This window comes from Numida meleagris, chromosome 2 (assembly GCF_002078875.1).
Source record: "Numida meleagris isolate 19003 breed g44 Domestic line chromosome 2, NumMel1.0, whole genome shotgun sequence".
Lineage (NCBI taxonomy): Eukaryota > Metazoa > Chordata > Aves > Galliformes > Numididae > Numida > Numida meleagris.
This window is the reverse complement of record NC_034410.1, coordinates 15200297-15214094: the sequence shown is the minus strand read 5'-3', so window position 1 is coordinate 15214094 and position 13798 is coordinate 15200297.

Below are 13798 nucleotides of genomic sequence, written 5' to 3'. Positions count from 1 at the left end.
TAACTGTCTGTGATTAATTGAATAGGTTGGATATTAGGAAAAAATTATTCTCAGAAAGAGTGGCAATGTACTGGAACAGGCTGCCCAGGGAGGCGGTGGAGTCTCCATCCCCTGGAGGTTTTCAAGAAATGTGGTGATACAGCACTGAGGGTCATGGTTAGTGGGCATGGTGGTGATGGGTTGACAGCGGACTAGAGGTCTTTTCCAACCGTAATGATTCTATGATCCTATGAATTAAGCCTAAATGAAACTTTGGAGTCATTCTCTTCAGGTCAGATCACACATCAGCAGATTTAATTGGTATTTGAGCTTTACTGAGTGGCCTGAAGGGCTCACCCTGCCCCACAGTGTTTTTACTGGGCCAGCAAGGAGGGATCAGTGGTGCCTGGGTCTTAATTTTATCCTGCTCCAAACTGCCTGGGGCAACAAACTTCAGGACTGGTCTCAGGTGGTTTCCAAAAGCAGAACTCAGTTTGCCATCTGGGGCTGCTCCCAAATTACATAGGAGTGTGGCTGGACCCAGAGCCCCTTTATGCACACATAGAGATGCTTTCAATACTGGATCTCACATGCCTGCCCTCTCCCATCTTGCAAAATGCCAGCAATGTTTTGTTCCAGCTGACTTATCTTCATTTTGTAGATCTCAGAAGCAAGTGTTCATCTTATCTTGGATTTCCACATGTAGCAAACAAGACTCTCAGAAAACAAACATTTGTAATTATCTTCAGCCACCACTGGATGTCAGTGACTGCTGGATTTTAGCAGTTATTTTGGTTAAAAAAAAATTTAAAAGGCTACATTTTTGGTAGTGCCTGAATTGCACACAGGACTGGGACCAGGCAGTGCACGTGCAAGCAGATGGTTTGACAGACCAGCACAGAAACAGATGTGCTTATTTGTTCAGACCACGTGCTTGCATTTGCACCCTCCCACATCTGTACACAGTAGTTTGTAAAAAATGCTTTAAAGCAGAGAAGAAATTGGTGAAAAAGAGGTATGCTTTTGGCTGACAGATCTGGTAGAGCTTAATTGTCTCAACTTGAACTGCTCTGCTGCAGGCTTAGGAGGGCATTTCAGAAGGTGCAATCTGAAAATGCGGCACTGACACATAGACACAGGGAACACACCAGGGAAGACAAAGCCACTTGTTTGTGTGCGAGCATTCTCCAGGGCAGCACAAAGGAGAGCAGAAGGCATAGCAGAGCAATACAAAACATTAGACAGGCATCCCCTGGTTCTTGCAGGCACTTGCAGCAAAGGTAGTAACCAGGCTTGCAATCAGTGCTGGTAATTCCAGACTAAGATCTGGTCCTACAGTAGAGTTGGACACAGAAGCAATGCTCTCCATCACACTGTGCTCTAAGCATGCTGAGTGCTTCACATATAGACTGCTGAGTCTGCAACCGAGGGAAAAATATGCAAATAGTAACACTTGGATACCAATCTGTTAGCATGCTATAGCAGTGAGGAAAAACACTACAAAGGCAAGCAAGGTCACAGGAGGGATGGAAGGCAGGTTAACATGCTTAGTTTGTTCTGCTTCCATAGTTAAAATGTGAAGAAGCGGATGAATGACAGAGTAAATAATGTGTTGCACTGCAGAAGCAGAGGCAGTGAGTGGCTCCCTGAGGCACAGAGAGCTCAGAGGCACTCAGAGACTCTCAGATTGCACTCGACAGAGAGATCGCCTCCAGCAGCAATGACACTTAGTTCAGGACCTCTTGTCCCCAGCAAAACATCCTGGGCTGGGTGGGAGCACCAGGAGATATCCTGTTTTAAGCACAGGACTTGCACAGGACTTTCGACAGAAGCATGCTCTAGGATGCACAATATGCTCTGAGAGTAAACTCAGTCTTCTGGGGACCTAGGAAGAGAAGTACCCCAAGCCTTCTGTCCAAAGTAGTTTTAGTAATAAGATAGGAGAAGGATAACCTCTTCATAAGGGGTAACCTATTAATATGGGGCAGTTTTCAAGATACTCGAAGATCAAGAATCAAGAATTTGTTTTAGACTTAACTATTCAAATTTTCCAAAGACTTAGAAAGCATAAAGTAATACAGAATCCATCACAGCCCTAGATAAGTTGTTCCAGTGAAAAAATACCCAATTTTAAAAAATAAAGTATGTTTGAGGAGCTTAAATACACCTTCAGCAAATATTGGAAGGATCATGTAGCAGCTGGGCTGTTTGGCAGCAGCAGCAGATGCTGTGATACCAGCCTGCCATGAGCCTGCCTTTATAATTTCTGTCATTTGAGCAGGTCAGTGGGATAAATTTGTAAGTCTGCAAGAACCCAGCCACAGTATTTCACTTTCCTCTGTGGAAGCTCAACAGTCCACACACACTGAGCATGACTAGCAGGGCCACAGCAGAACCCAGTGGCTACTAAAGACTGCGACGCACTGGTTAGGTTAGATGTTAGGAGGAAATTCTTTACTCAGAGGGTGGTGAGGCCCTGGCACAGGCTGCCTAGAGAAGCTGTGGGTGCCCCATCCCTTCAGGTGCTCAAGGCCGTGTTGGATGGGGCCCTGGGCAGCCTGGTGAGCGGCAGCCCTGCTTACGGCAGGGAGTTGAAACTGTATGGGCTTTACGGTCTCCTCCAACCTGAGCCACTCTATAATTCTATGATTGATCGGAGGGCTCCTATCATGAGTGCTACTCTGACCAAGGGGCCCACATCCCATCTTCTCTGGGCGTTTCAGCACAACAGGTGCAGAAGTTCCGCAGCCGTTCATATGCTACAGAGGATCGTATGCTTGCAGCAACTTTGCAATGTGCTACGTCTGGGATTATGTACAAAGAACAAGATGAGATGAGAGGCTGAGGGGACTTCAGCCCTGTGCAGCTGCCCTCCAGGCTGCTTTGTTGATGACCAGTGGGTTTGTACCATGCTGTCTGTGGCTGCCAGCCATGCCCTGTCACACTACAGGATGGCTGCAGGGAGATGTCCCTGCTCCCCTCACTCCTCCCAGCACTGCAGCCCCCTGGGCAAGGTGGGGCCTGCTGGTGGCCTCCAGGAGCCCTGTGCCAGGGCAAGGAGGGAGCTGGCCTTCAACCCCATGTCCTGGGGCAGAGATGTAAAAGTTCTTCACTTAAGGACTGTTACTGAATATAAAGTCTCGTTTCAGTCTATTGTTAATATGTGTATCAAGGCAGTGCTCCCTTTCTAGAGCCTGGTTTCCCCATCCCACGTGGCCCACAACAGATCAGTTGCCCAGCCTTCTGTCACACTGTCTTGTAAGTGCTTTCAAGGAACTGCTGGGATTATTTGCCACAAGTCACATGCTCAGTATTGCTTGTTTTATAGCTAAAAACAATCCCTCGTCCCTGCTGTCACTGTTGTGCTTGTGAATCAGATTTAGCCTGACTGCTATGGGATGGGAATGACTGTTGGGCCTGACTTCAGTGCTGGCCCAGCAGAGCCTGCAGCCGTGAGGCCTGAGAGGCCCTGTCCCACAGCAGGTACTGCGAATGCATCTGGGACAGGTACATTTCCAGCTTGCCTCTCACGGGGTATGACTGCTTTGTCTTTAGAAGATAGCTGTAAAAAATGAAGCAGATTTCCTTCCTGAACGAATGCTTTCTGCTTTAGTTTTTCTGTGCGTGGTATTTTATATTTCCACACATATCCAGAGGCACATTTTTAACATCACTTGGAAAAATGACACAGGCATTTTATTATTTCAGATTCAGTAATTCTGTGTCACCCTGCACAGAAACTTCAGTACTTTATAGCAACCATATTTCTCGATGCATTTACCACTGCTATTAGAAGGCCAGGAACAGAAGAGTGGGGAAAGCTGACAGGTATAAAACTAAGAGGAATAGATTTCAGAAGATCTTTTTCAGACTACCAGACAAAGCTGTTATATAAATCCTAATCTTTAGGTCAGAAAAAATCATGAAAAGATTTCTCTCCCTTCCTCTTCAACATCCCCAAAAGCCCATTGCAGTAATAACTGCCTTTAACCATGTGGTGAGAGAGCTCAGATGAAGGGCAGCAGATTAATTTTAGATCTACCTACCCTGTCCCTACCCAACAGGTCATAAAGAGCCAAGTCTGCTTTGAAAGCTGTTGTGCCCCCTAGCTGTCAGGCAGCATGAGGAGACCAGCAGCACCTATATCATTTCAGCAGTGATCGAGCCAGATTTTGGGTAACCTGCTTGACTCACAACAAGAGCTACACCCTAAAATGACCAGAGCCCCAGTGTTTAGTTGTGATTCTCCACGTCAGCTGATCTCCCAGCAGCGCAGCCAGCCAGCATCTCCCAATGTGGGTGGCAAGGCCGGTCTCAGGCTGCTGACGAACCTTCACAGGGGTGCTGGAGGAGCTGGAGCAGGCCTAGAGCATTCACACAGCCACTGATTTACTATCCCCTGGGCACACATGCATGACTTCCATTGCTAATAACAGACGCTGCTCACACAATGAGAGAGAACAGACTCTCAAACTAGCACTGACATCCACTCACCTCCTGATCACTGTATCCCATGTGCCTCTGTTGGTCTTCATCATACCCTGCTTAAGTGCTTTGCAGTCATTATAGGCCGAACTCTGCACTGCTTCTCGCCTCATGCAGTCATTTGCACCTACGTGAAGTGAGTGCAAAGTAAGTTTACTTCTACTTTATGCAGGCATAAATGATTACACATCCGTGGAAGCTAAGACTCTCTATTGAGGCTGCTCTGGCCAGAAATTGTATCTCTGCTGAAGCATAAAGAATCCAGGAAGGCAGGTGATACAGTTACTCAGGAGGGGAGAATAATGAATATGCCATGGAGAGAGAGTCCTTTTGTTTTAGTGAGAGCTTAACATATCTGATAGCACACAACCATAGTTCTCAAAGGCACAATGATAATATATAATGTTATATTTGATTTTTTTTTAAGGTAACTATAACATTTGTTGTTTTGTCACAGGAGAGGTGAAGCTGGGAATGAAATAGGGCTGAAGAGTTGTTTGGCTTGAAAGAATTTTTAGATAATACAGTTCCTGCTAGCACACAGGTGCATGTCACCTCATTTTAGAAAAGGACAGGTTCCTCCCTTGCCTCTGTTAGTGGAGTGGAAAACAAGGTCTGAATGTTCTTTTTGATGGGAAAAAAAGTGTCAGGTTGTTCTATCAGAAGGCAGTTGATTTTATAATGTAGATTTATTGGCTGAAGGAAATCTGGCATTACATAGATGAAGAGATTATAGAGCATGTTATAAATATGCCTGCTTAGTCATTACAACCAAAGTTCACATGTATTAATGATGATTTCAAAAGGTTTAAGATAAAATGAAATTATCATTTTTGATCTGGGAGCTGTAGATAGGTTCCAATAAAAGAAGAATTTGCTTACTGAATTGTGCTGTTTTGAGGCTGGTCTCTTTAGACACAGTGTTCATCCAAAGTTTTTCTTCGCAGCACAGGAGGAACTGAACACTGAAGGGTTGGCATTCTGCTCATAGTTCCTTGCCTTTTTGGCAATATATATATATATTTAATCTTTTCATCAAGTTTTTGGGACAAGATACTTAATTTCTTGCTCTTCTGTTACATTCTGTCCCTATCACACGCACCCAAGTTTCACAAAATAAGACCAAGATACTTGTCTTTCCATAAACACCTCTGTAGCAATGGCCAAATTTCATGTGAAGGCTGTTGATGTTGAGTTCCACAAAAGGACTTGATGTCTGCCAGTTGAAAGGCAGCAGCTACATTTAACCCTTGAATAACCTTTATTTCATTGTCATCAACATGGAGTCAACACGTCTACAATGGTTGTAGTTTAAAGAGAATGTTTTAGACCAAAAGAAAAATTACATCTACTGTAAATGTTGTTTAAGTAGTTATAATTAAATAATAAGATACTACATTCTTATGCAGCACTCTTTTGTCAGAATCTGCTCATTTTGCTATTCCAAAATGATTTTCTCATCCAAGCATCAGTGAAGATGTATAAACAAAACCTTTACTCCAAGGTGTGCTTCAGTAATAAAACTAATCTTCTCAAACTAAAACCTAAAACTTTTGCTGCAATCAGGACACTTTGAAAAACCTTTTGTTGCTGTAGCAATTCTCTCCCTAAATGCTAAGTTCCATGTCTGTTAGCACCCGTTTCCGATATGAAAGGCATTTTACAATACAGAAAAGCAAACTGAATGGTGTTCCAAAAGCCATTGTAATGCTGTGTGCTATATCATGTTCTGGTGACCACTGGGATAGTTTTCCATTACAAGCTCACCCAAACTCACTGGTGTTTTGTGACATCTGCAAGCTTAGAATTATACTCTTGTCAGGAAACAAAATCATCCCAGATCCCGCTGCCCTAGGAAGAGTGACTGATTCTGGATAGTTCCATGGTCATTCTGTCAGTGTAAATCCCTCTTGCATTTCTTGTTTGCCCAAAGCAAACTGTTTTGTTTTGTTTTTGTTTTTGTTTTTAATTAGAAAATTCTTTCTTTGGAGTTCATTGCAGCCTGTCAGACTTAGCGTTGTCTCATAAGATCTGTAAAACCACCCCATAAGATCTGTGAGCCACCCCATGAGAAGCCAGAGGAGGTGACACCCTCAGGGCACATAATAGCTGTGAGAAGACAACTTCTGAGACAGCTTGGGGCATCCACAGACCGGAGGCACTGGTGTCATGGAGATAACTGGGGCTGGAAAGATGTTTGGCTGTGTCTTCACAGTGCTGTGTTTGTGGTCTGATCCCCTGCTCTATGGCAGGGCTTAAGTGGCTGTATTCACTAGCTTCTGAGGGTTTCATTCTGCCACTGTGAAACAGATGTTTCTACATGGCTCCACAGCTGGTCATCAACTCTGGAGTGGAAAATGAGGCTGGCCCTTCTGTGACAGTGTTCCTTGCAGGACCACAGGACATGGGGCTGCCCTTCTCCTGGACAACCCAAGTTGACAGCTCAGTCTTTCCTTCCTGGAATTCCCAGCCGCCCAGAATATCTCCCACACTTTGCTTTTGTTAAGCTGAAAAGTGGCTGCTCCACGACCACTTCGCTGTATCTCAGCTTTGGCAATGAGAGGGAGGACAACTCCAGGAACTTCAGACAATGCTCTGTCAGCCATCCTCAGCTGCTTGAGAAAATGCTCAGCATCACACAGCATTCTCCTGCATTTATCTCCACTCTTTTTCCTCTCCTTTCTTATGTATATTTACGACATCTTTTTACTTTGACAAGCTTTTTTGCCCCCATTCCCTTTTTTTCCTTTTTTATTCGCTGCTAGTCAGACATGTCTAGCACACAAGGAGGGGACAGATGCCTGCTTCCACTATACCAACACTTGAGCAAAAATCCTTTTGAGATCCTAGCCTCTGGGAAGTGATTTCTTTGACTAGAGAGCTCCCATGGCATGTTAGTTATAATGGTGCCTTTCCCTGTTCTCTGCAAACCATTTGCCTACAAATCATTTTGCTCACCTGTGCCACATATTTATAAAGAATTTTCACAGACAGGGTCTTTAAGACATGGTTTTCCTGGCACTTACTCAGCTATTAGGCATAATGACATCCAAACTCCTTATTAGCTCATCCACTATCTCGGCTATCCAGAAATCTAGCTCAAATTCCAGATGTCCAATTTGCAAACCCAACTTTCCCAACTGTTGGACGGACGCACGTTTCCCTGTCACTGTCTCCATTCAAGAGCAATTAGGTGGTTTAGTTTTGGACAGCCTACCCCTTACTGTTTTTAGCATGTCTGCTCTATTAATGGTTATCCTCAAGGCAGTGTCCACTTTTTCCATGCATTTGCCAGATACTGGCAGATGATTTATGGCCAGTCTCCTCTTTCTGTTGTTCGTCTGCAAGGACCTAAACAAAAACCTGGGACTTCGTTTGTGTACCTCTGGCTTTTCAATGTGGTGTCCTTGCAACCCTCAGGCTGGGAAAGGGGCTTTTTACTAGGCTCTTGTGATGTTTTGTTCTGGCCCAGTCTTCTAGTATAACAAGTTGACGTTTTATAGCGAACTTTCTCTCTGTACCAGCACTTAACTGAACTGCTTTCTTCAGTTTTTATTGCCAACTTCTCTTGTTTTACAAACCAAATCTATCACTTTTTCTAATTGTTCAAAAATGCCATAGACCAGACCAGAGTCACCTTTTCCATTTGACATATCTGTGCTTATGGGGCTCATGGCAATTAATGTCCATCTAGCAGCTGCTTCCTTTCCTGGTTGGCTGCTGTGGAGAAAAACTCAAACTGTGGGGCAAATTCCCCAGGCCTTTGGGGTGTCTGATTTCTTTTTGCTGATGTGGACCTGCAAGTCCAAGTCCAGTTAAATGTGTATAAGTTGTTCCACTGCCCATTTATCCTGGGAGTCCTTGTTTGCACCAGATTATGCCAAGAACAGGTCTTGCCTGGTCCTCAGCCAGGCCAAAGGATTCAGCTTTCCCCTTGCTGCTAATTCTCTGATCTGGCTCTTTTTGCCTGATGGCTGCCTGCAAGCCACATCTCAACAGCTCCTGCAAACTTGGAGCACTTGGTCGTCTGTCGTGAGCTGCTCCATAGCACAGACAGAGCTGGCGTACATGGGCTGGCTGTTGGAAACCTCTCCTATTCCTCTTCCTAGCCACTCACTTGGGTGAGATGCTGAGCAGAGCCAAGAAACCTGTCAAGGAGTTTTCCCTCAAAGAAATCAGATTTTGCATTATTTGAACTGGACAATCTCTGCTCTCCCTGATTGGCCTCTGAGGGTTACAAATGGGGTAGAAAATAGTTTTACTGAGGTCATTTGGCTAACCCAGTTGTACAGCCAGGTGGCTGAGTGAGGTCTGTTCTGACCTCTGCCTCTTTCATTGCTTTCTCAACAGTTTCTGAGGTCTGTCATTCCTCTCTGCTCACGTCTATTAGCAGAATTGGGGTTGTCAGGACACCTTTGAGTCTACCTGGCACCATGGAAATCCTAGGATCAGAGCAGACAGGTCTCTGCTCCCAGCTATGGGGTTTCCAGTCTGTCTAGACATTTTGTAGTGCTTGCTCCAAAAGCAATTCCATCTCTACTGAGAAGTCATCTCTCCACTATTACTGAGAGACTTCTGGATGCTTTTTCTTCTTCATCTGGTGTTTTCTCCTTTATTGATGCATCACACTGCTGGCTGTTATATCTTGGTGGGCTGGAATGAGGTCAGATATGTTTGGGGTTGTCCCAGCTCTTTTCCATCACCACCCTGTTAAGACAAGGTAATATTCACAGCCAAATGGTAGACACAGGACAGCCCTGTCCTTCCCCAGTTCAGCACCATGGAACTGAGAGGAGTTGAGGGATGAAGGGTAGAGGAGCTCTGGAGGTAGGAAGAGATGAGCAGGAGGAGAGATGGAGGAACAGCAAGATTTTGGTTGCCTTCAGGCTCCACAGCATGCAGCTGCAGATTAGATGCACCCTGTGAGCACAGTGCTTCCCACTTGGCTTTCAGGTTTGCTTACACCATGGCTGATTTGGGGGGGCATCTCCATCACTCAGTCATATACAGCTCTCTAGCCTCTCCTGGAGCCTGGCTTTCGCTCCTGACATGCACAGTAATGCACTCTGGGTCACCTGCCAAAATTCATAGTTTTGCGGGCTGTACTGATTAGGAGATGAAGGTGATGATAGATACAGACTTGTTTATTGTGGTCCTCTGTTTACAGGGAATGTGCAACGTGCCATATCCTCAGGCACAGGAGGAATTAGGAGCTGAATTTTCTTGTCACAATTGTCTTTAAATCAGCTCAGCCAAAATCTCTCACTCTTTCTCTTTCTTCCCACTGCTCTGCTCCTGGAGCCATAATCCTGCTGTTTGCTTAGGCTGTGTCCTTGGCTTCTCTGATCTGCTCTGCCTTCTTTCCATAAACACACAGAAACAATAATCAGTGAGACACGAGACACCTGTAAGTAGAGGTAATTATTCTGTTTATGAAGGAATGCATGTCTCTGTGTGGAGACTGCTTTGGTTTTCTGGTTCCATAAAACATCTTGAAGAGTTTTGTTTCTCATCTTTATCCTGAAGAGATGGTGGCTGTTACACTGCACTGCGACACATCTGAGGACAGACTCAGTGCTAACCTGGCACTGCAATTGGCATCTCACTTGAAAGAAAAGACAACATCATGTTTATGTAGGTTCTTCCCAGTTGATTAGCCTCAGTGTCACTTTAGTACAAACTACTTCGTGAGATTAGTACGAAGCCAGGGATCTTTGTGGTGGCCTTAGTCCCATCCATTTAGGTTGGTGTTTGCAGACATATACAGCTGCCCTGACTGAGAACTGTATTGGGATCACTAACATCTGACCACAGCAGTGAGCATGTCTGGGGGAAGTAGAATCCACTTCTGCCTATAGAGGAGGGTATGGAGACAGAATAGCACACTGCAGCCAGAAGGGCAGCTCTGGAGCTGCTGCCTGCTGTGGACAGCAAGTGGGGTCTTCAGCCTCAAGCACAGCCTATCAAGGTTCTTCTGCCAATGCTAAATTCAATCATTAGGAAAAAAATACTCACCGGGGACCTGTTCAAGTGTGATGCAAAGCAGCATGGGTGGGAAGAGAGGTAGGGAACCAAAGAGTGGCTGGACCAAAGCTCTGACTCTGTAATTCAAATGGAATGAGCTCAAATCCTTTGAAGTTTATCCATTTGAAAACATTTCTGCTAACTTTTTTTCCTCTCATCAATTTGCTTATAGATTAATTTTTATAAGCTTTCCATGGGGGAAAAATTGATAATGTGACCCAAAATATTTCTCTTCCAAGAATGGCCAAGTTACAGTGGAAAATAACAGTTCAGCCACATAAAGATGTGATCACTATAAAAGCAATGTGAGGAACTTGCACAGCTCTCCACCTGCAGCTGCTAATTAAGAAGCAGAGGCTGAATCCAGATCTTTCCCCTTCGTCGGAAAGGACGGCTTCCTGTCCACGGGCATGGCAAGATTTGGGGCCTGCATCTGCGATTATCCACTGCCTTCAGCAGGCAGCCAGCACCAGGGGAGCATGGTAACTAAAAGCCCTTCCCAACAACGAATGCTCTTTCATGGAGGTTGTAAATAATGGCAGAATTAGGCCCTCATTCTCTCTTTCCTGCAGGGTTTTAGTTAGGTGAGAGATCAAAGCAGCAGCAGTCTTACGAAGGGGTTAGACTTTTATATAGGCAAATAAACTTGTTCAGTGCCTGCACAGGTGCTGTTGTCTTAGGTCTGCTACCTCCACGTGGAGGGACCAAGATGGAGCAACCCATCCTCAGCCACACAGCAAGGCTCCAGCGCACTCTGGAGTTCTGTTCTTCCATCACATCTGCACTATCTGGGTATATCCATAGGTCTATAATGTACCTCAAGACCTTCGGCACATCACATCTACACTATCTGGGGTTATCCATAGGGCTATTATGTACATTGAGACTTTCAGCACTTTACTTCTGCTCTGTCTAGGGCATCTCTAGGCCTACCGTGTACCTCAAGACCTTCAACACTTCACACCTGCACAATATGGGGCAGCCATAGGTCAAGCATGTACCTCAAGATGTTCAGCATCTCCAAGTACTGCCAAAGCTCAACTCTTACTGACTACCCTCTACCCCTCACCCCTCTGTGCCCTTCCTGCTCCACTATGTCCATATCTGGCGTCTTGCCATGGTCAGGCAAGGCAGAAAGGATGTTGAAAGCTCTACTGAGAATTGTACAGCCACCAGGAGTGGGGTGTCAGCCATGCAGCTTGTCTCGTTGCCCTGGGTATGTGCCAAAGGAAGCCACATCAAATGGACCTGGAACATGACTACCTTGGAGGCTGCAGACCTCTTTTGGGGTTTGTGTTTGAGCTCATTTTTGTCATGAGGGATACATGGTCTGTATTTGTTTATAGACCATGGCTGCAGTCACCTTTTAATGATGCACAGACGGAGAGTCAAGCACTGGATTTATGGACTGCAAGCACAGAAGAGAGGAGCTATGTGGCCCTTTTACTTTCCATTTACTGTACATCCATAGGCACATGCTGGGGCCTCATATTTGTTCCTCAAATGCCTTTAACATCCAGGCCAGAACAGATCTGCATGTCTTTCCATTTTCTTTCTCTATGTAATGAACCTTGGCAGAACGGCCAGTATCCTGCCAGGTCCTGGAAACAGAGAGCTTGCTGCACTGCACTGTAACTGTCACACATCTCTGAGGGTAGACTTTGCTGGTGACCAGCGCCTACGTGGGGGTTTCTGAAGGTAGGTGTCCACAGGTGTTGGAGGTAGAGTGGAGGTGAAGAAAACTTAGCAGGAAAATTGTGTTTTAGTGGGTGCCAAGTCCCTCTGCATGCTCACTGGCAGTTTTGATGTGATCATCATATAGATGGGAATTTAAGTGCCTGCCTTACGTGGAAACTTGTATTTACATGCCTAAATTTGGTGTCTCAAACTGAATCCCACCCATAGGGTCTCAGCAGGAGCTGACCTCAGGAGAGGATGTTCCTTTAGCTCTGGGCTTACTTCTCCTACCTGGATCAAGCCACTCATTTGAACCAGGCCTTCTTCCTTCCATCTGTATCCTGCGACCATTAAACCCTGACATCAGGATCCCACACCAATGACACCCAGCTAACCTTCAGATGGAGCCACAGGAGAAAGACACTAAGAGGTAGGATCAGATATTAGTTCTAACCAGATAATGTCCTATGGAAAATGCTTCAGCAGCTGTCACCAACCTTTATCTGATAGTAGGAGAAAACCCTGTGACAACTTCCTCCATCCCCTTTTGTAACTGAGTTGAACCCCAGGCTCCTACCATGTCCCCAGTGTTGGAAAGAGAAAGTATTTCTTGAAAGCTCCAAATCCACTGTCACAGCTGTGCATGAAACTTGTCCTTGATGGTCATTGTGTTCCTAGCACATAACGCCACTGGAGCTTGCTTTCATGTGTCTACATGAGCTCTCCCAGTGCCTTCTGGTGCCTTGCGCAAGGCAGGCATGACCTCTGCCTGAAGGAATTCCACCAGGCAGTGAGATGTCTAGCTGCTAGAAAATCACCTGCAATTATTCACACCCTCAAAATTGCAGGAGCAAAATGAGACCCTGCTTTTCAAAATCAGATCCATTATGTGTCTGCAAAGTATATAATCTCCACATAATTCATCAACACCATTAATCTAAACTCCTATGTACTGAGCTCAATAGTGCATGTGTTTTCCATGTGTGTGTAATATCAAACAAACGTGTGTTTAACTTGTCAGAATATAATCAACTTCCATTAATTACTTCAGTATGAAGTCTCCAGTACCAATGGTTCTTCATATAATAACTCAAGAAGCTTTTATTGGGGAGCTAAACAGCTCAATAACACTAATTAATTGTGTTTCTTGGACAACTGAGATTGTATAAGTGGAAAGGTGGTTTTGGTACATTTCCCACTACATTGATTTTCACATTTCTGGAACGCATTTCCCCATAATAGTCATTAGTGCACAGAGAAAAGAGTTGGAAAGGTGCAGTAGGAGCACGGCATTCCTAAAATATGATTTGAGATTTGTACTGGATTTGCACTGTTTGCCAGAAATTCAAACTCTGGCAAATAACTTAGCCTTTCTAGGCTGGTTGCCCAATAGGCTGAGTGAAAAAAACAGCAAACCTAAAAATCTGCCAATATTTATGTACCAGTGTGTGATTCAATTGTTTTATTGCAGAGTGAAAGTGACATAAGAGAGAGAGGGAGAGGAGGACGGAAATTCCGTGAGTCCAGGGAAAAATATGAAGCATTTGAATGCTAGTGTTAAAGAATTTTAAGACCTTTAATTAAACCACCCCAAAACTCACAAGCTCCACAAAACTGAGAAAGAAAGAAAAAA